The sequence below is a fragment of the Myxocyprinus asiaticus genome, chromosome 45, assembly GCF_019703515.2.
Source record: "Myxocyprinus asiaticus isolate MX2 ecotype Aquarium Trade chromosome 45, UBuf_Myxa_2, whole genome shotgun sequence".
NCBI lineage: Eukaryota > Metazoa > Chordata > Actinopteri > Cypriniformes > Catostomidae > Myxocyprinus > Myxocyprinus asiaticus.
The window spans coordinates 9,070,350-9,091,771 of record NC_059388.1 but is presented as its reverse complement, the minus strand read 5'-3'; the positions used below and the strand labels follow the sequence as shown (position 1 = coordinate 9,091,771).

The following is a 21,422-nucleotide window of genomic DNA, read 5'->3' as shown; positions in this document are numbered from 1 at the left end:
GTTGAATTTTGGAATACAATTCATTTTAATAACATTAACCTTCCCAATAATAGATAAATGTAATGAAGCCCACCTGCCCACATTGCTCAAAAACCTTTTTATTAAGGGGTCAAAATTAACTCTAACTAAATCAGACAAACTTGCTGGGAATAAAATGCCCAAATACTTAATGCCCTGTTTGGGCCATTGGAAGACACCCAGCTGGAAAGCCGTTACTGGGCAGTACGCTGTCAGAGCCAAAGCTTCGGATTTAGACCAATTGACTCTGTATTCTGAGAATTTAGAAAAGGAATTAATAATTCTATGGAGGCAAGGCATAGATCTAATGGGGTCAGAGATGAAGAGTAAAATATAATCTGCGTAAAGCAAAAGCATATGTGCCACACCTCCCACCACCAACCCTTGAAAATCATCTTCCCTTCTGATCGCAGATGCTAATGGTTCCAGGACAAGACAGAACAATAATGGGGAAAGAGGGCAACCCTGCCGTCTATCCAGAGTAAAATATCCAGAGTAAAATAATCTGACATTAATCCATTCATTTGTACCACCACTACCGGGTGTCTATAAAGTAACTTAATCCGTCCAATAAAAGTATTCCCGAACCCGTATATTTCCAAAATCTTTAAAAGATAATCCCATTCTACCATATCAAATGCCTTTCCATTGTCAAGTGAGATGGCCGTGACCGGAGTCTGATCATTCACCACTGACCACATAATATGCGGCCCCGAATAAACCCCACCTGATCTATATGTATAGGGATGTCATAACTTTACTTAATCGGTTAACCAAAATTTTTGACAATATTTTTACATCTAGCTGGATCAGGGAAATTGGAGGTAAGTCTTACACTCGCTTGGATCTTTGTCCTTTTTAAGAATCAGACTGATCCGGGCTTGTGTCATGGTTAGTGGAAGCTTTCCATTCTTTAGTGGAGCCAAATCTGTAGCATAAGATCTAACAAATTCAGTGGCAAAACCATCTGGCCCCGGAGCCTTGCCTGTAGGCAAGGCCTTAATTACCTTGCCAAGCTCTTCCAAGGTTATCTCAGAATCAAGATAATTTTTTTGCTCATTCATCAATTTAGGGAATTCTAATGGTTCCACAAAGTTTCTAATGTCTTCATCAGTAGACAAAGATGTGGAACTATAGAGATCAAGATAGAATTCTTTAAAAGCACTGTTAATATCAATGGCTGAGGTAAATATTTCACCACCAGCAGATTTCACTGAGGGAATGGTAGAAAAAAACTCTCTCTGCTTTATATATCTAGCCAAAAGCTTTCCTGCTTTGTCCCCCAACTCAAAATATGACTGTCTTGCCCTGAATAGCCAAAACTCCACCTTCCATGACAGAATAGTATTATATCTGTGTTTCAATCAGGTCAATTCTCTGAGGCCATCAGAAGAGATTCGGCATTTCAAATCTGCCTTGGCACTTTTAATATTCCCTTCCAACTCCACGATTTCCCGTGCTTTGGATTTTTTGATGAATGAGGCATACTGTATGATCCGACCCCTAAGAACCACCTTAAGTGCCTCCCAAGCCACACCCACAGAGGATACTGAGGACCAGTTGGTCTCCATATAGACACTGATTTCAGCCTTTAGCATTTGTTGGAATTCAGGATTTTACAATAGGGATACATTAAAGCGCCAACTACTTGATTTATATTTCTTCATAACACCTCTAAACTCACCAGGGCATGATCTGAGACTAAAATGTTTCCAATTGAGCAATCAACAACAGATGAAATGAGGGACTTAGATATATATATATATATATATATATATATATATATATATATATATATATATATATATATATATAAATAAAAAATCTATTCTAGAATAAATCTTATGGACTGATGACAAAAATGTATTGTCCCTACCAGATGGGTTCAAAAGTCTCCAAATATCTGTAAGATCAAGATTTTTATACATCCTATGAAGCATCAATGTTGCTCTAGGGGGCTTACACACTTTTGCTTTACTATGATCAAGGACAGAGTCCATCAATAAATTAAAGTCTCCTCCCAATATTATATCATGATGGGTGCCAGTGGCTTGTAACATCCCTTCAAGATCTATAAAACAGCCCTGATCATCAGCGTTAGGTATGTAAATATTAGCCAAAATCAAACTTTGCCCCTGAATTTCTGCTAAAACAATAATGACCCTTCCTAATTTATCTTTAATCTGTTTGAGACATTTTAATTGTTGATGTTTACTTATCAATGTAATGATTCCCCTGCTCTTACTTGAGCCAGCAATAAAGAAAATATGTCCACCCCATATCTTCCCAAAATGTTCAGCTTCCTGCTGGGAAAGATGTGTTTCTTGAAGAAACACTATATCATATTTCTTACATTTCAGAAAAGAAATAACCTTCCTTCTTTTTATGGGGTGCCCCAACCCATTCAAATTCCACGTGGAGAGAGGCGATCCACTCATATTAACATCTGCCATTTTGACATATTGGAAAAAATAGATTGTGTGTCAAAAATAAAATTATTATTATTATAAAGACCACATTCCAACATTGGTGCAACAATCAACCCCTGAAATTTCCCCAGAAAAAAAAAAAAAAAAACAGAAAAAAGAAAAATGTGAGCATTAACACTGTGCACAACTCAAACTGTCTATGTATGCCTACGAGAGCCCCCGCGACAACATTGTCGTCGGATTGCTCAAGTCCGGTGTTGCTATACAAAATTTGTAAAACAGAATTACATAACAGAAGATAATCTACAAAACAAACTCCAGCCATTATGTGGGATAAACACAAAGAATGTGTAGATTCATCCATATAACTGCCCTGAAGGTGTGTTCCTCCACAAAACAAACTCCAGCCTCTAGCGGAACCAGCACAATATATATATATATATATATATATATATATATATATATATATATATATATATATATATACACATACACACACACACACACACACACACACACACACACACACTACCGGTCAAAAGTTTTGAAACACTTGACTGAAATGTTTCTCATGATCTTAAAAATCTTTTGATCTGAAGGCATAGCTTAAATATTTGAAATTAGTTTTGTAGACAAAAATATATTTGTGCCACCATATTAATTTATTTCATTATAAAACAAAAATGTAATTTAAAAACAAAGTTTTTTAAATTGATGACTTGGACTAAATAATAAATAAAAGCAGCCAATTAAGTGCCCAACATAGATGAGAACTCCTTCAATACTGTTTAAAAAGCATCCCAGGGTGATACCTCAATAAATTGGTTAAGAAAATGTCAAGAGTACATGTCTGCAAATTCTAGGCAAAGGGTGACTACTTTGAAGATGCTAAAATATAACACAGTTTTGATTTATTTTGGATTTTGTTTAGTCACAACATAATTCCCATAGTTCCATTTATTTTATTCCATAGTTTTGATGACTTTACTATTATTCTAAAATGTGAAGAAAAAAAAATTATAATAAAGAATGTGTAAGTGTTTCAAAACTTTTGAATGGTAGTGTGTGTGTGTGTGTGTGTGTGTGTGTGTGTGTGTGTGTGTGTGTGTGTGTGTATATATATAAATTAAAAAACACATAACAAAAGGGCTGTTCAGTTTCCTCGAACAGTCAAACGAATGTTCAGTGGGCACATTCGGCCGTTACATGAGTGGAACAGATGCCCTAATCACTCTAATGATTTGCAAGAAATATTCCATCCAATAGGAGGCATAAGTACAAAGAACGTGCAGATACATCCACAAACTGTCCCGAAGGAGTGTTATTCCACAAAACAAACTCCTGCCGCTAGGCGGAACCAACACATAAAGAAACAAAGAAGGTGCCCAGTTTCCTCGGGCGGTCAAGTGAATGTTCAGTGAGTCAGGTCCACTTGGCTCAAGAGCATCACACAATAACTTACTCAGTCTTTGACTTTATGAAGGACAATGCTTGCTGTGGGCATGTAAATATTTTGCGGCCATCCTTAGTATCTATTCTTAATTTGTCCAGGAACATCAGTGCAAAAGCAACCTTCCACTGATGTACGAGTTTCTTGCATTCCTTGAATCGATCATGTTCCTCTCATCGAATTCTCAAAGTCTGGGAACAAGAAAATGTTGTGGTTCTTCCAAGAAAGCCTTCCGTTACTCCTCGCGTAACACAAGATGTTTATCGGATGATCTCAGAAATTTGGCCAGAATTGATCTCCTTCCGCGGATCTCCAAGCCGGAACCCTGTGAGCTCGCTTGATTTCCAGCTTATGGCCTGTTATGTTGAGCAGACTCAGAAAGAGCCCGTCCAGGAATTTCACCATATCTCTGCCTTCTTCGTTCTCAGGAATTCCAAGTCTGTCTTGGTTGCTAGTGGATTAGCAGCTAATTCCCTCTCCGATAACTCCAGATAATCGATCCATTTCTCGACGTATCCCATTCTTGTAACCAAGTCAGAGAATTTAGTCTCCATGGCAGTGATCAATCAATGTATTACAGCAAGATCATCCAAGTGTGCAATGACCTTCGCTAGAATTGCCGACATGCTCGACAGTTGATGCTGAATCTCTCCCGCCACACCGTCCAAACTGAGTGCCCGGTCTGTGGCCCTGTCATTCAGCTTGAGCACGTAAGTGTCTTTTAATGTCTCCAGAGCCCGAGGATTTTGAATTCTTTGACATACTGTCTTCATGAACAGTTATGGATCAGGGTGTATCGAATCTCATCGGTTTATGACACAAAAAGTATTAAAACTCTCAAAGTGCGCAGAGCTCGCCATTCACACGTCTGACCCTCGCGTGGCACCACACGACTCTCAAGCTTTTGAACATTTAAAAACTTTTAAAGATTTTAAATCTAACCCTCTTTACCTCAGATTGCATTTGCTGAGCTTCTTCAGAAAATGTAAATTGCATTATGATGCTAAAATTAATTTTAGATGACAATCAAGTTCAGTTGGTCGTTAAAAGTTGCTGGACAAATATGCGGGACATAATGCAGTTGTGATGGCAATGCTTTAGATTAGATGGTTGTTCAAAATAGCCTACTGAATATCAGGAATGTATCATATGTAAACCCTGATATTACACCGCATCAGTTTTTCTTTAATAGCTGTGCACACAGCATATACACATCGATGGATGATCCTTATACTAAGACTGAAAGTTTCCCCACTACTTGGTGCAGGTTGCCAGCTTGAACAGGGCCATGATGATTCGCTTTCGGGTTGGAACCGGTGGAAACCTACGATAGGAGCAACATCAGGACCAATATCAGAAGGGCAACAGCTCCCTTTTGATTGCAATCCCGTCTTCTGATTGCTTTTATTTGTGAAATTAAAATGACAGTAAGCTGTCTAATTTCAATGAATTGTCTCAATACTCTCCCCATTTTACCAAAACTTCGGAGGAAAAAATTAGGAACATCTGGGAGGTGAAAGGTGCACAATTAGTGATAAACACACATTTCTGTGTAGGGCAGATTTCTTTTGCGATATACCAAAATGTATGAGACAAAGTGGTTTTTTAGGCATGACGTCATCACGCACACCATTTTTATCGATAAAAGGACATTTGAATGGAAACAGGCAGAAGACGGCAAATTTCCCAAACTTTTTTTATGCATTTTCACTTTGTCGATAACAAAATAGTGTGAAAAGTGGATGGAAACTGGGCTACTGAACTGATGTGAGATCACACTCACACTAAACAGATACTGAATTGATGCGAGATCACACTCCGATTAAACAAACACTGAACCTGATGCGAAATCAAACTCACTCTCCTGAGACAAGTATAAGATTATCTGCAGGGGGACATTTTGAGGAAGATACCCTGCTCTAGAACAACGAGAGAGAGAGAGAGTGAGAGAGAGAGAGAGAGACAGAGAGAGAGAGAGAGGATCACTGAAATCAGTTGCAAGCAATAAATTACTGTAATGGCATTTTGACACAGACATGGTAAATCAGTTGATTTAGGGCATCAAATGTAATGTATATATTTGCATGCATATTTATGCATATTCCCCTTTGGTAGACAGATTGTTAACATTTGATTATGTTTTGTTCATCATTATTTGTTTAGAATAACTGCAGGCATTCTGCTTTGTGTTGTGAATCATAATGTGCTGAAAGACAATAAAAAACCTTCTCCTTTACAGCTGCAGTCATGTTCACTTGGCATAAATCCATAATACAACTTCAGATCTGGAGCACTAACCACAAAGGTCAAACCCCATTTACTGTCATTTACAGCAGCACAGATTAAACCATGAATGATGTATCTCACATATATCTTGTGCTCTGGTCAAATGACACTGTGTTTCTAGAACACAATTATTCCCAGCAGTCTTTCACATGCGGTGGAATGAGCTTCCAACCTCCACCCGATTTGCTAAAACCATCTCAGCATTCAGGAAACAGCTGAAAACCCATTTCTTCCATAAGCACTTAACTAGTCCACACTAAATGGCACTTACTTAAAATAAAATAAAATAAAAAACCCTTGCTTGTCTGTCTCTTTCTTCTGCGATAGCTTCTATACTACTCTAGCAACTCGTGGAACTTGGCAGTATGATACTGCAGAGATAGTTGACTTTTTATGACAAATATCTTTTTCATTTTGGATAAAATTGTCTGTTAAATGACTAAATGTATATATACATTTTAATATGTAACCAAAACAGGGGTACCATCCGGGTGATGCATTTATACCTTAAACAGTAGCTTTTTTCTGAGAGTATAGAGATAGCAATATCATAAATACTTGGGGGTGGGCTCTTTTGACTTGTACCAGTACGTAACCACCCAGAACACCCCAGCATTGTAGTGGTGAGTTGTGCCAGGCATGCACAAATCACATATTTTTCAGAAAATGTAATTTATCTTGCATTACATTCCTCACCTGTGCTGTGCTGTGTTTTTCGGCCTACCTCTGGCTTCTAATGCATGAAATTAACCTTCATTCATCATAATTTCATTCAGGGTGCATAAGCACTCAGTATCAGAGGTCAGGTAAAAAGGGAAGTGATCAGTCTTGGAAACTGACTCATTAAATTTCTGAGGAAAGGCTCACCAAACACAAATTTAATTGAGACATTAATCACAGTTACTCACAGACACCTACTTTTACCCAAGGAGGGTTTTAACAGAGAAACACATTTGCAGTTTCCTGAGAAACTGATTTGCAATGCATTAACATTAGCAAAAAAACAAAAACAAAAAAAAAAACATACCATTTCACAAACATTTTTTAAGATATCAAGCAAAGTAAATAAATAATTCTGTGTTAAAAAAAAAAAAAAAAAAAAAAGTGTTACATGAGGTTTGTGTCTAATTAAGAACAGGAACGGTGTTCTTGTGCCTTAAAACAGGCTGTTCATATACTGAACTAAAGAAACAACAGGAGTCTTCAAACTGCCTTTAATATTTGAAGTTCAGGGATTAATGGATCCTTAAAGGGGGTGCTTAATGGTGGGTTCACCCAGGGCACAATACAAGCTAGAACCACCACTAATGTTACTGTAGATAGGACATATCTGAACATGTTGTACAGAAAAAAAATTTCGGCAGAGGAGTGCATGAGAGCTAAGAGCAGTTAAAGATAAAGTTAGATTAATGACCCAGGTGCAGGAGATGGCTGCACATATTTGAATTCGAGGTCAAGAAGATAAAGATGAGACTGAAAAATGAAAATCTCTAAAATGTAAATACATTTTGAACTCATGAGAATACTAAGAGCAACTTAACAGCCTCCTGAATATGTCATTGACTTCTAAATTGGCCTATAATTGTAGCACTTTTACACAGAGCTTCAGCAGAACATTTCTAATAGATCTATTAAGAGGCTCCATCACTGAGACTCCAAGTCAAAAGAGAGCTCACTGTTTGCATAAATTTATTGAATCGGAGGAAAATTCATTAATTCTTTCTTGCTTTTGTATAATAGGATATATTCGTTGTCAGGTCTCATGATATTCCACAAATGCCACAAACAAAATGTTCTTCTGTCTCAATGGCACCAGCTTACTCCGCCAGAGTGATGCTGATATTAATTTAGAAATAGATCAGCATTTCTATGAAAATTCAGAAGAAGCCGCTATCGATTACAGTAATTACTGTGAGCTGTTAACAACAACTGTTAATTACCTAAATTTGGATTTACCTTACATAACATTCTAGTTCATCAGGACTACAGCAAATTCCCAGCAAAAGCTTTTTGACAGTGATATTTTTTAACGCAATAATGTGTTGCAAACATTAAAACGTTTGAAATATGACCTGGATATTTCTTAACAACTTTTGTGTTTAACCAAAAGCTCTGCAGAGTTGACACTTCAGAGAAGATTACAGTATACCTTTGCTTTAAATGTGTTTATTTTTATTTATTTTTTTTTTTTTTACAGAAGATGTAAAAACAATTAAATTAATCCAAGCGATACTTTCATCAATTAATAATGCATGTATAATCTTCAATAATGCAATAATATCAATAATGCATGTATGAACTGGGATGCACTCCCTTCTTTCCCCTCTCTTGATCCATTCATTCATAATAACAATAAAGAGTCAGTGTTATTGAGTGAGTAATTCCCATGATCTCCAGGGGCATTTAATTAGATAATATTACAAATGCAGCAATGGCAATTCTGTATCCACAGCCACCTGGATACTCTTTATCAACACAACATTTTACACAGTGTGACTAACAAGAATGACATTTTTAATATGCAGGTCTGCAATTTTACGTCTCAGGTACACAATAGTCAATAAACAGCTCCACAGATTTGAGCCCCGAGGCTGAATAAGGCAGCCTGTTAATGTCTGCTCGATGTTTTATTAATCTTAGCAGTAAACAACACAAGTAACAATTTGAGTAAAAATAAATAAATTAAAAAAAAGACTGAAATAAAAACTCAGGGACAAAATTATTTGCCTTCAGTCATGTTCAGTTTCAATTATCCAGTTCTCTTTAGAAAATAAGGCCCTGGTGAATAAAGAGGCTAAATAAATATGGCACACTACAACACAGAGGAAACAGGTTTCAATTCTCAGCCCAGCGTGACAGCACTAAGCTCATCTTTCCCTGTGGATTTGTCATCAGTTAATTAAATTGTCATGCTCAGAAAACAGCTGTGGCCATGTGGCACCCTTGTCTATAAAAACACAATTCTCTACATGACTGCTGAAGTTCAACACAAGCCGCACAGCGCTGGCAGATGAGTCTGTCGTTTCAGTGCGATAAACATTGCTGCTAATGCTAGCAGATCAGAAAAAGACACAGCATCTGACAGCTTCTTCAATAAGTTTGGTGGGAGTGTAAAAATCACAGTCCACAATAAATATATTTTACAGTCTGTATTAAGGAGTATCATAGGCCTGTAGTCAAGAAGAGCTCTCCCATTTCCTGTGGCCATGTGCCTGCAGCCGAATTACAGCCATGATAATCTTCAGTACAACAACACTCCTGTTTGTGTGATATAGCTCAATTGAAATCCTAATTCAGACTTCAAAAATTAATTCAGTCAGATTTTAGCACCTAGCTACGAATTATTGAATATTTCTGCAGGCTTACCTTCATTAAGCAGAATTTTGAGAGTTTTGAGTATTAAACAGAGAGCACTAGAAGGAGAGCAGTTGTTCCTGAAGGGACTAATAACAGCTTGGCAGTCTGTGACATTAAAACTCCTCAGAGGAAACTATATCTGAGAAGATTGCTTTTGGAATGACTCTGTTCTCTCTGTCCACTATGTTTCCTCCCCTACTATATCTTTCTCTCTATCCCTCCTCTCACATTCAGCAATGTATCTGTGTGAGACTCCAGCTAGTAATAAAGGCAATGCAAGTCTATTTATATTGCACATTTCATCCACAATGTTAATTCAAAGTGCTGTACAAGATACATAAAAATCAATTACCAATTGACCAATTAAGAACAAGAAATGAGAATACAAAATAATTAAATTATATACACTATATTGCCAAAAGTATTCGCTCACCTGCCTTTAGACGCATATGAACTTAAGTGACATCCCATTCTTAATCCATAGGGTTTAATATGACGTCGGCCCACCCTTTGCAGCTATAACAGCTTCAACTATTCTGGGAAGGCTTTCCACAAGGTTTAGGAGTGTGTTTATGGGACTTTTTGACCATTCTTCCAGAAACGCATTTGTGAGGTCAGACACTGATGTTGGACGAGAAGGCCTGGCTCGCAGTCTTCGCTCAAATTCATCCCAAAGGTGCTCTATCGGGTTGAGGTCAGGACTCTGTGCAGGCCAGTCAAGTTCTTCCACACCAAACTCACTCATCCATGTCTTTATGGACCTTGCTTTGTGCACTGGTGTGCAGTCATGTTGGAACAGGAAGGGGCCATCCCCAAACTGTTCCCACAAAGTTGGGAGCATGGAATTGTCCAAAATCTCTTGGTATGCTGAAGCATTCAGAGTTCCTTTCACTGGAACTAAGGGGCCAAGCCCAGCTCCTGAAAAACAACCCCACACCATAATCCCTCCTCCACCAAACTTCACAGTTGGCACAATGCAGTCAGACAAGTACCGTTCTCCTGGCAACCACCAAACCCAGACTCGTCCATCAGATTGCCAGATGGAGAAGCGTGATTCGTCACTCCAGAGAACGCGTCTCCACTGCTCTAGAGTCCAGTGGCGGCGTGCTTTACACCACTGCATCCGACGCTTTGCATTGCACTTGGTGATGCATGGCTTGGATGCAGCTGCTCAGCCATGGAAACCCATTCCATGAAGCTCTCTACGCACTGTTCTTGAGCTAATCTGAAGGCTACATGAACTTTGGAGGTCTGTAGCGATTGACTCTGCAGAAAGTTGGTGACCTCTGCGCACTATGCACCTCAGCATCCGCTGACCCCGCTCTGTCATTTTACGTGGCCTACCACTTCGTGGCTGAGTTGCTGTCATTCCCAATCGCTTCCACTTTGTTATAATACCACTGACAGTTGACTGTGGAATATTTATTAGCGAGGAAATTTCACGACTGGACTTGTTGCACAGGTGGCATCCTATCACAGTACCACGCTGGAATTCACTGAGCTCCTGAGAGCGGCCCATACTTTCACAAATGTTTGTAGAAGCAGTCTGCATGCCTAGGTGCTTCATTTTATACACCTGTGGCCATGGAAGTGATTGGAACACCTGAATTCAATTATTTGGATGGGTGAGTGAATACTTTTGGCAATATAGTGTATATATATATATATATATATATATATATATATATATATATATATATATATAGATATATAAATGCACAGCTAAACAGATGCGTTTTCATTCTGGATTTGAATGTGACTAATGCTGGAGCACATCTAGCGTTTTCTGAAACCTGGTTCCAACTGCAGGTGGCATAATAACTAAATGCTGTTTCACCTTGTTTTGAGTGAACCCTTGGTATTTCTAACTTTCTTGATCCCAATGACCTGAGAGATCTGTTAGGTATATATTTAACAAGCATATCTGCAAGGTCCTAGGCCATTGAGTGATTTATAAAATAGTACTTTAAATCAATTCAAAATGAGGACTGAAATGATTTGCTCAATTTTTTTTTTTTTTTTTTTTTTTTTTTGGTTTGGGTCAGAATCCAGGCAGCAGCATTCTAAATGAGCTGCAGCTGTCTAATTGTCTTTTTGGGAAGGCAGGTGAGATGTCCATTTCTGCAGTCGACCCTACTGGTGCTGAATGCATGAACAAGTTTTCAAGAAAGTCTTTCCTGGATACAAAACATCTAATTCTCGCTATATTTTTGAGATGATAGTAGGCTGATTTAATTATTGCTTTAATATGACTATTGAAATAAGGTCTAGCTCCAAAATGACAACAAGATTCCTGGCTTGGTTTTTTTGTCTTTTAGACCCATGGAGTCACGGTATGTTTACACTTTGGAAATTTTGACTTTCTTCCCAAATACAATGACCTCTGTCTTCGTTATTTTATTGAAGGAAGTTTTGGCACATTCAACTGTTAATATCGTCAATGACTAATTCCCTCACATTTTTATTCACTTTAGAGTGCAGCTGTGAATTAGTAAACCAATAGATACAGATGAACAAATCAAATCAATAAACTTGTTTTTGTATCAAACTGTAATTCCAGAAGATGCGCAAGTAAATCCACTCTGTCTTTCACTTTCTCTCATGTGCTGCTGTCAGCAGTGTCAAAAGTGCAAGCGCACACAGTGAGGAAGCGCTTTATTGCATAGTTACTGAACTTAAGATGTTACAGATGTATAAACCTTTCTAAACCTGTTAATTCGACATGCAAATGGCTACGTCTCCGTAAAAGAGCAAAGCAATAAAACTATATCGTTCCTGTTTATAATCACCAAAGCTGTTAACGTTGCAAGCGCATGCGCCTTTCATATCTTGGCGCTCCCTCATCAGTCATAATGCAGCACATTTTCAAAAAAGGAAGAAATAGCAAAAATGCTTTGTGTAATGTACCAGCTGCATAGTGAAGAGAGATGCTTAAACACCTGTTACATCTCTCATCTCCATCTCTATTTCCATCCAGGGTCGGAAAAATCAACGGAGGCTCTGGGCAAAGAAAATTCCCCTGCAATCTGATATAGTTCCAAAATAATATATCCATCACATTCTTCATTTGAATTTTCACTGAACATTATTTGTTTTGTGCAGATGTTGCCGAATCAGTGGTGGATGCCCGCGCCACTAACGAGCTCAGACGGGCACTGTGCTTTTCACGCTCCGCATCAGTTTGGTGTCGTGCTCCCACGCTAAAAATACCTAATGCTACAATGTAGTTAATAATAATATGAACAATAATTATATCTGGATGTGTTAAATAGCCTTGATGTTAAATAAAATGTTATTTATGATACAATGATAATTTTACAGAACATTAACCACATTTTGGTGTGTGAATCATATTTCTGACTAATGTCTGTTGTTTTATTAAATTGGCTTGGAGGAGTTGCTAAGTATATTTTATAAGCTCCTCATTCCAAATCTGGAGAAATGCTGTCATCTTTTCCTCAGTGTCGGTGCAAGGCTGTTAATCTAATAGCCAAATTATTGGAAAATATGTGAATGAGAAGAGAATTTTTTTTTTTTTTCAGTAACAATGCACGATATGCAATGTAGAGATCAAGCAATTTTGTAATTATTGAAACAGGCCATTTTAAAATGTTATACATTTTTTTAATTAAATATTTGACAAAAGAATGACGCAGTCATAAGGCTAAAAAAATTGTTACCTTTGTAAATGTAAAAAAATGACCCCCATATGAGCCGTGTAAGGGGGAAATCATTCAAATAATTTTGGGCCTATAAATAATTATGAATAGAATGCGTGGAGCAATTTTTAGTGCAATACTTAGATATTCAAGGGACAAGTAATCACCAAATGACACTTGCATTCATTGAAAGACATCTTTAAATAGAGCAGCTATTCCTCCACCTCTCCTACGCAATCTGTTGAATTGAACTGAACTCAAAATGGTTCAAGAAACAAGTTACACAGAAATCCACTCTACTCATATTTCCTGAATAAGCCCTCAAAAGATTTCTCACCCATGTCACTTTGTAATTGTGACTGGTAGGTGAGCAGACAACCTGAAATGCTGCTTTATAACTATTACAGTGGCAATAAAAATGACTATGCAACTTAAGCAGATTTGAACTGAATAGTCCAGAGTGTCTCTGAATGAGTCTGAAGGAAGTTTAATAGATCTCTATTAAGACCGTTGATAGGTTCAGGCTCTGAACAGTTCCAAATGTTTCCATAGAACTGTGTCTTGACTGCATGTCTAATGAAGCTGCTCTCATGTATTTTGATAAAGAGAGATGAAACACTTCTCTTTTCATTGAATATAACAGAAAAACTTAAACTGAAAATTAAACTGACAGGTCACTGACAATTACAGCTCACATGGACTGACGTGTTCTGCCTAGGCACACTTCCAAAACTATTTATGCCCAAGAACAATTAAAATGGTTAGCACTATTCATTATCTACTGAAGCAGTCCTACACATGAAAAGAATACATGAAGCATATAAAACAGTTGATGTTTAGTAATATATGACGTCTTTAAATGTGTTTGCTACATTCATATGTTGTAATATTATAGGCAGAACTTGTGGTTTTTCATGGGAAACAAATGCACTTGCTAAGTGTTTTAGAGCACTCCGAAGACTCAACTGATTTCGAGTGTATTATGATCAGGGTGCATCCAGCCATCAGTGGCCAGACTGCAAGTGTCAGGTCTGTGAGTTAAGGCATATAAATGGAGTCTCTATGTTACATTCTCTGTTTCCTTCATGAGTCATTGTATCCAGTTCACTCTTGAGTGCCCTGCTGTGTCATCTGCATTGTACCCTATTAAGAGCTGTTTGTCAGGAAAGGGGAGCAGAAAATACAGAGGCTGTTGAATGGAAACTCTGAGCTCTGAACCGCACAAATCACTCACGGAGCAAATTGAATTCCACCTCTTGGAATTTGACTCGCTTTGGCTCTATTAAGTCAAGATCTGCCTCTTCATCCCAGAGGAATAAAATGAAATATAATGATGGTAGACATGATGCCATTACTAGAATTTTTGTTTTACAGTAGAAAAGTGCTGAAATGTTTTGTAAAGAGAAGCATTTACATAAATAAACTATTGGGAGCTGCATCATGGAGGGAGAGCCAGATGATTGTCTCTTGATATGTGACTGGAGTTTCCCACTGTGAGCATCAGGGGAATTTGCTACTGGAAGCTGAATTGAGACAAAGACAAAAACAACATGAAAGGATTCTATCTGATCTCATTTACACAGATTAACATGCACAGCTGTACGTGTCACATATACTGTATGATAATACATATATAATGTATACAACTCCCACATTGTAATGGGATTGTGGGATACATTCAAACGATATCTTCTCTGTCTCAACAGCAGAAGACCATGAAACTGAGTCACACATATCAGATGATTGTGAAGTTCAGAGGAAACTGACCAGAGTCAAAGCTCAATGACACATTCATCCTCTCTATTTGTCTCGGTGTTGATTCATCTGTAAGTGTGTTTGTTCTCTCCAGTGTGTTGCAATCATCTGTAGGTCTGAGTACAAATCTAGTGAAACTCTGACTGACAGATGTCACACTGGATTATTAATCCTCTAAAAGACTGTCTACATGTAAATGACACCCTGGTGGATGGGACCTGCTGTTTGCCAGTGTAAATTACCCCAGACAACCTAAAAGTGACCCACAGTACACCAACAGTCTTACTTAATATGCCTAAATTATGTCTAAACATGCGATTTGAACGATTTTCAAGGGCAACTTTAAATTTCAGCTGTTTAACATAAGCTCTAAACAGCAGACACTGGAGAACACTAGGATGATGTACCAGTAGGCGTGTGTACTCGCTGGTCACACAACAGACTCACCAGCATACAGAGACAGAGATAAACCATGGATAAAATATATTTAAATATCCGCAAATGTCAAATTTGGAAATATTTGTGTTGACCTCAGACCTGTATACACCTTTCTTGGGACTTTGCATGGATCAAAAGCATTTGTTGAGGTTTTCCTTGATATCAATTTACGGATGCTTTTCCATTCACAGCAATTGTTTCTTCCCGCTGATGGTCACAAATATGGCGGCTGCGGGAAAATGCGGCATCACTGAAACAGGTCAACAGAGAGAGAGATTATGTGCTAGATGATAACAATACTTATTAATTCCAGTGATAATATAAATTTGTACAAACTGAATCACACTGATACATTTACATAAATCTGCTTTCATCAGTGAGAATGAACAAGAGAATAAAACAAAAGCAAATGCAAGTTCTACACAGACTTCTGGTAATTTAGTGACTTATGTGTATGTTCATTTATGGCTGCATTTGTCTGTTATCATCAGCATTATTTACTTCAGGAACTTTGTGTTATGGCTCAGACTTTAAAGAAATAGTTCACACAAAAATGAAAATTCTCTCATCATGTCATCCCAGATGTGTATGACTTTCTTTATGTATGACTCTAGTTGTTAAATCCATATCTTCAGAAGCAATATGATAGGTGTGGGTGAGAAACTGATCAATATTTTATATTGATTAGTTAATATTTTAAAATACTTTTTGAACACTTTGAAATGTACTCTAAATACCGTAACCATTATCCAAAGAACTGAGGAATTTGTCTGATTTTATTTCAAATAAAATGTGAAAGTTTAATTGAGTTCATCTATATAAGTGAATGGGTGTTAATTTCACATCTCCTTATAATCATAATAGTTACTGAAATAACATATCATGTGCCCTCATACTCTCTCAACAATGTTTTATATTATTTATTTAGTCAAATGAAAGGCACAATTAAACCGAACTCAGCAATGTGTTCTTTATGACATCACAATAGTACCTCTACTGGAGCTGTGTTTCTAGAATCTCTCAATACTGTTTAATTAGAGTATTCTGAGAGTTAGAACTACAGACTGATAGATCATCATTTAATGAAAATGGGTAGAAAGAAGAAGGCAGGTTCCTTCTCAGGTCCTGTGCGCAACCTTGGGTTTAACAAGGTAGTGCCCATGGTCGTGGACAACCCAGAGGTCTACAGGCCGGGCAGCACAAAATTGATGATGACAGCTGCTCAAGGTGTGATATAGATCTGGTGTGTTGCTACACAAAAGTGGGTCACATGTCTGTTTGTATATGGTTGCGGACAGCAGGGAAAGAACAATGCCAGGGTTATTCTTCCATAGAACATTTTTGATTGGCCACCCAAGCAAAATTTTCTGCCGCCAAGACAGTTAACTTAATGTTAATCTCGTATTTGGTATTTATACGCACTAAATATGTTTCTCTTCTGCAACACAATATTTTCGCTGTGCAATTGAAGCCTGGTTTTCACTTTAGCATGGCGCAAGCCATCACTGCAACTACTGGTGCCAGTGATCTGCTCTGCTCTAATCTACTGTATCTCTGGAACACATGCGAATCAACTGGGCTTCCATCGATATAGCAGGGAAGACCACAAAACTGATGTGACCAATTTAAATTCTAGTGAGAATTTTGTAGTTAAAAGGGTTATGGAGCTAGTCAAATCTCTAAAAAAGTAAACAGTCCAGACATACTAAACAGCACTGAGCAGGAAAAGAGAAAAAAAAAGAAAATGTGACCCAGGCTACATTAAATACAGGTTCCCTGTCTGTCACTCACTTGACGTTATGTCGATGTAGTGACACTAGGGGTTCGATCTTGAGAGCCCCAATCACCTTTGCTTAAAATAGAAAAGGCCAATAAGAATTGGCAAGTGGAATTTGCATGCCACTCTCCGCCCCAGACATACGGGTATAAAAGGAGATGGCATGCACCACTCATTCAGATTTTTTCTTCGGAGCCGAATGCATGTTGTGTTTGTCCTCTCACCTTTTGCTACGCTGCTGGATTCTTACGGCGCATATCAGCGGTCACCCTCGCACGGTCGAGTGTTGTGCTTCCCCTGGGCACTTCAGCAGCTGAGTCTGCGGGTGCTAAAAGAGTATATTCAAAAGAATATATTTTCTTCTAAAAGAGCTTGCACAAACGCTTGGCATCTTATTAAAGATGTCCTTCCGCGTTTGCGCTACTGGATGTGGCCATTATCTCTCCCCTCCGGATCCCCATGAAATCTGTCTCGAGTGCTTGGGGCGCCAGCACGCCGAGGCAGCTTTCATGGAAGGGTCATGTTATCATTGCAAGTACTTGCCCATGAGAACGTTGTGGTCGTGGCTCACTTCCTTCTTCATGAAGCAAGAAGCCACCACAGCTGCTCCCCAACCTAGTCCGTCCTGGGCTGACGCTCAGCTGACCGGGTCAGCAAGCACTGCAGGCGATCTGGATGTGGGCATGGGAGCGTTTCCACCGGCTCAGCCCCCGCAGACCTCTCATTCCCAGCACGCTCGTTCTATCCAGAAGAGCTGTCGAGCGATACAGGCGGTCCGCCTCAGGGCAGGTTTAATGTGTCACTCGCGACGAGGATGAGCTTTCGGTCGCAGCATCAGAGGGTGGGCTTCTGCTATCGGAAGCGGATGAATCTTCTGAGCTCCCGGCCACGGGCGGTAGAGCACAGGATGAGGCGGATGCTGAGATGGCAGCCGTGCTGAAGTGGAACCTTACACACTTCCCTGAGCGTTCGCGGATAGATGATTGGTTTCTGGGCTCGGAGCGCGACTCACGGCCGGTGCCTTTTTTCCCGGAAGTGTACGAGGAGCTAACGAAGTCATGGAAGGCACCTTTTTCTGCCCATACGTGCTTCGCGGGCTTGTCCACTCTGACTACCCTCGACGGCAGAGCAGCTAAGGGATATGTTAAGCTTCCCCAGGTAGAGCGCGCCGTAGTGGTGCATTTATGCCTGCAGGGTGCAGCCACCTGGCGTGACTGACCAAGATTCCCTTCCAAGGCCTGTAAGTTCTCTCCTTCATTAATGATGAAGGCTTACAAGGCTGCGGGTCAGGCCGTTCCACCCTGCACACCATGGCCATCCTGCAGGTCCACCAGGCCAGGGTGCTGAAAGATCTGCATGAGAGTAGAACCAACCCAGGGCTGATGCAAGAACTCCATACTGTGACCAACCTCACCATACGGGTGACGAAAGTCACGGCCACACTCTGGGCTGGACAATGTCCATTCTTGTGGTCCAAGAGCGGCACCTGTGGTTCAACCTTGCGGAGATGCGTGACGCCGAGAAAGGTCGCTTTCTTGATGCACCCATCTCCCAAGGGGGGCTTTTTGGTGACACCATCAAGGATTTCACCCATCAGTTCTCGATGGTGAGAAAGCAGACCGAGGCGACTAAGCACATCTTGTCATGGCACGACTCGGCTGAGGGAGAAGGGCATACGCATTCTCAATTATCTCAATGACTGGCTAATCCTAGCTCACTCGCACGATCTATTGTGTGCATGCAGGGACCTTGTGCTTCAGCACCTTGACCGACTCGGGCTTCAGGTCAACTGGGATAAGAGCAAGCTCTCTCCTGTGCAGAGCATCTCTTTTCTCGGTATGGAGTTGGACTCGGTCACTCTCAAGGCATGTCTTACGACCAAACGTGCTCAGTCAGTGCTGACCTGCCTGAAGACCTTCATCCAGTAGGTAGCAGCACCAGTGACACAATTTCAGATGCTCCTGGAGCATATGGCATCCTCAGCAGTGGTTCTCCCCCTCGGATTGATGCATATGAGATCGCTTCAGCACTGGATACAGACTCGAGTCCCGAGGTGGGCATGGCACCATGGCACCCCGCGTGTGACCATCACGCCACAGTGCTGTCAGACTTTCAGCCCTTTGTCGGACCTGGCATTTCTTTGGGCAGATGTTCCCCTAGAGCATGTCCCAATGCGCATTGTAGTCACGACAGACACCTTGAACTCTGGCTGGGGAGCCGTGTGCAATGGGCAGGCAGTGTCGGGGCTCTGGACGGGGCCCTGACTCCAATGGCACATCAACTGCTTAGAGTTGCTGGCGGTATTGCTGGCCATGAGAATGCTTCGGCCGTTGATTCGGCAAGCATGTGTTGGTCTGGACCGACAAAACAGCAACTGTAGCGTACATAAACCACCAAGGCGGCGTACGCTCACGTCGCAGGTCGCAACTCGCCCGCCGCCTCCTCCTTTGGAGTCAGCAGACGTTAAAGTCTCTGCGAGCCACTCACCTCCTGGGCATCCTAAACCATGTGGCAGACGCGCTCTCATGGCAGGTAACGCTCCGCGGGGAGTGGAGACTCCACCCCCACACAGTCCACCTGATTTGGGAGAGATTTGTGGAGGCACAGGTAGACCTGTTTGCCTCCCAAGAGTCCTCTCACTGCCCCCTTTGGTACTCCCTACGCAAGTATGCGTTTCCTCCTATGAGCCTCATTGCACAGACTCTGTGCAAAGTCAGGGAGGACGAGCAGCAAGTCCTGTTTGTTGCACCGTACTGGCCCAACCGGACTTGGTTCTCAGATCTGATGCTCCTGGCAGTGGCACCTCCATGGCGCATTCCCCTGAGGCAGGATCTTCTCACTCAGGGGCAGGGCATGGTCTAGCACCCATGGCCGGACCTCTGGAACCTCCACATCTGGCTCCTGGATGGGACATGGAAGACCTGGCAGGTAAACACGATCACTCAGTTCTTAAAGTGGGATCTCTTTGTGAACTGGTGTTTTTCCCGTGGAGAAGACCCACAGAGATGCGCCATTGGGACTGTGCTGTCTTTCCTTCAGGAGGGGCTGGAGAGACGGCTGTCTCCCTCTACCCTGAAAGTGTACATGGCTGCCATAGCAGCTCACCACGATACACTGGATGGGAGACCCTCATGACAGCACGACCTGATCAACAGGTTCCTCAAGGGCACGAGGAGGTTGAATCCTCATAGACCGCGCCTAATTCTCTCTTGGGATCTCTCTGTGGTCCAACCTGCCCTACAGAGAGCCCCCTTTGAGCCCCTGGAGCAGGCTGAGCTCAGCACTTTGTCTCTGAAAACAGCCCTCCTGGTGGCGCTCACTTCCATCAAGAGGGTGGGGGACTTGCAGGTGCTCTCTGTTACCAGCAAACGCCTGGAGTTTGGACCGGCACACTCTCACGTGATCTTGAGACCCCAGCCCGGTTACGTGCCCAAAGTTCCCACCACTCCTTTTGGGACCAGGTGGTGAACCTGCAAGCGCTCCCTTCAGAGGAGGAAGACCCGGACTTGTTGTTGCTGTGTCCAGTTCATGCCCTGCAAATCTATCTGGACCGCACGCAGAGCTTTAGACACTCGGAGCAGCTCTTTGTCTGCTTTGGAGGGCAGCAGAAGGGGAAAGCTGTCTCCAAGCAGAGGCTGGCCCATTGGATTGTGGATGCGATTTTCCTCGCATATCAATTGCAGGATTTGCTGTGCCCTTTGGGAGTCCGGGCGCACTCCACTAGAGGTGTTGCATCCTCCTGGGCACTGACAAGGGGGGCCTCTCTAGCAGACATATGCAGAGCTGCAGGTTGGGCTACACCCAATACCTTTGCAAGGTTTTACAACTTACGCATAGAGCCGGTTTCAACCTGAGTGTTACATGGTAACAGTAGGTAGGCCGGGTGGCCAGTTGGGTGTATCGCTTGCATTGTGCCCTTCCCCTTTTTCAAAGGTGATAATGTACGCCTTTTGTCCACAACAGTTCCCCGTATCCGGTGAACCCCGGACACCTCTTTAATTCTTAAGCACTGTTCGGTGAGGAACTCAGCGGAGGAATTTTGGCACCAGGCCCAGTACTCATGGTATGCCCCTTTTCAGGTGAGCCCGTGTGATCGTGCTCAATGCTCCATACGTGGTGGTTCCCCTTGATAATCCTGTATGATGAGTTTCCACTGTTCGGTTTCCCCGTAGGTGAACCCTGTGTTTCCCCTCACCAGAGCTTTCTCTGCCTCAGCCACTGTTGCTGCGTACCCTCTCTGTAGATAGGGTCCT

At 41.1% G+C, this 21,422-nt stretch overlaps 1 pseudogene; it reads right to left on the bottom strand.

Moving 5' to 3' along the window:
- Nucleotides 1-21,422, bottom strand: part of LOC127434915 (thyrotropin-releasing hormone-degrading ectoenzyme-like) — a 184,124-nt pseudogene that overhangs the window by 28,999 nt on the left and 133,703 nt on the right.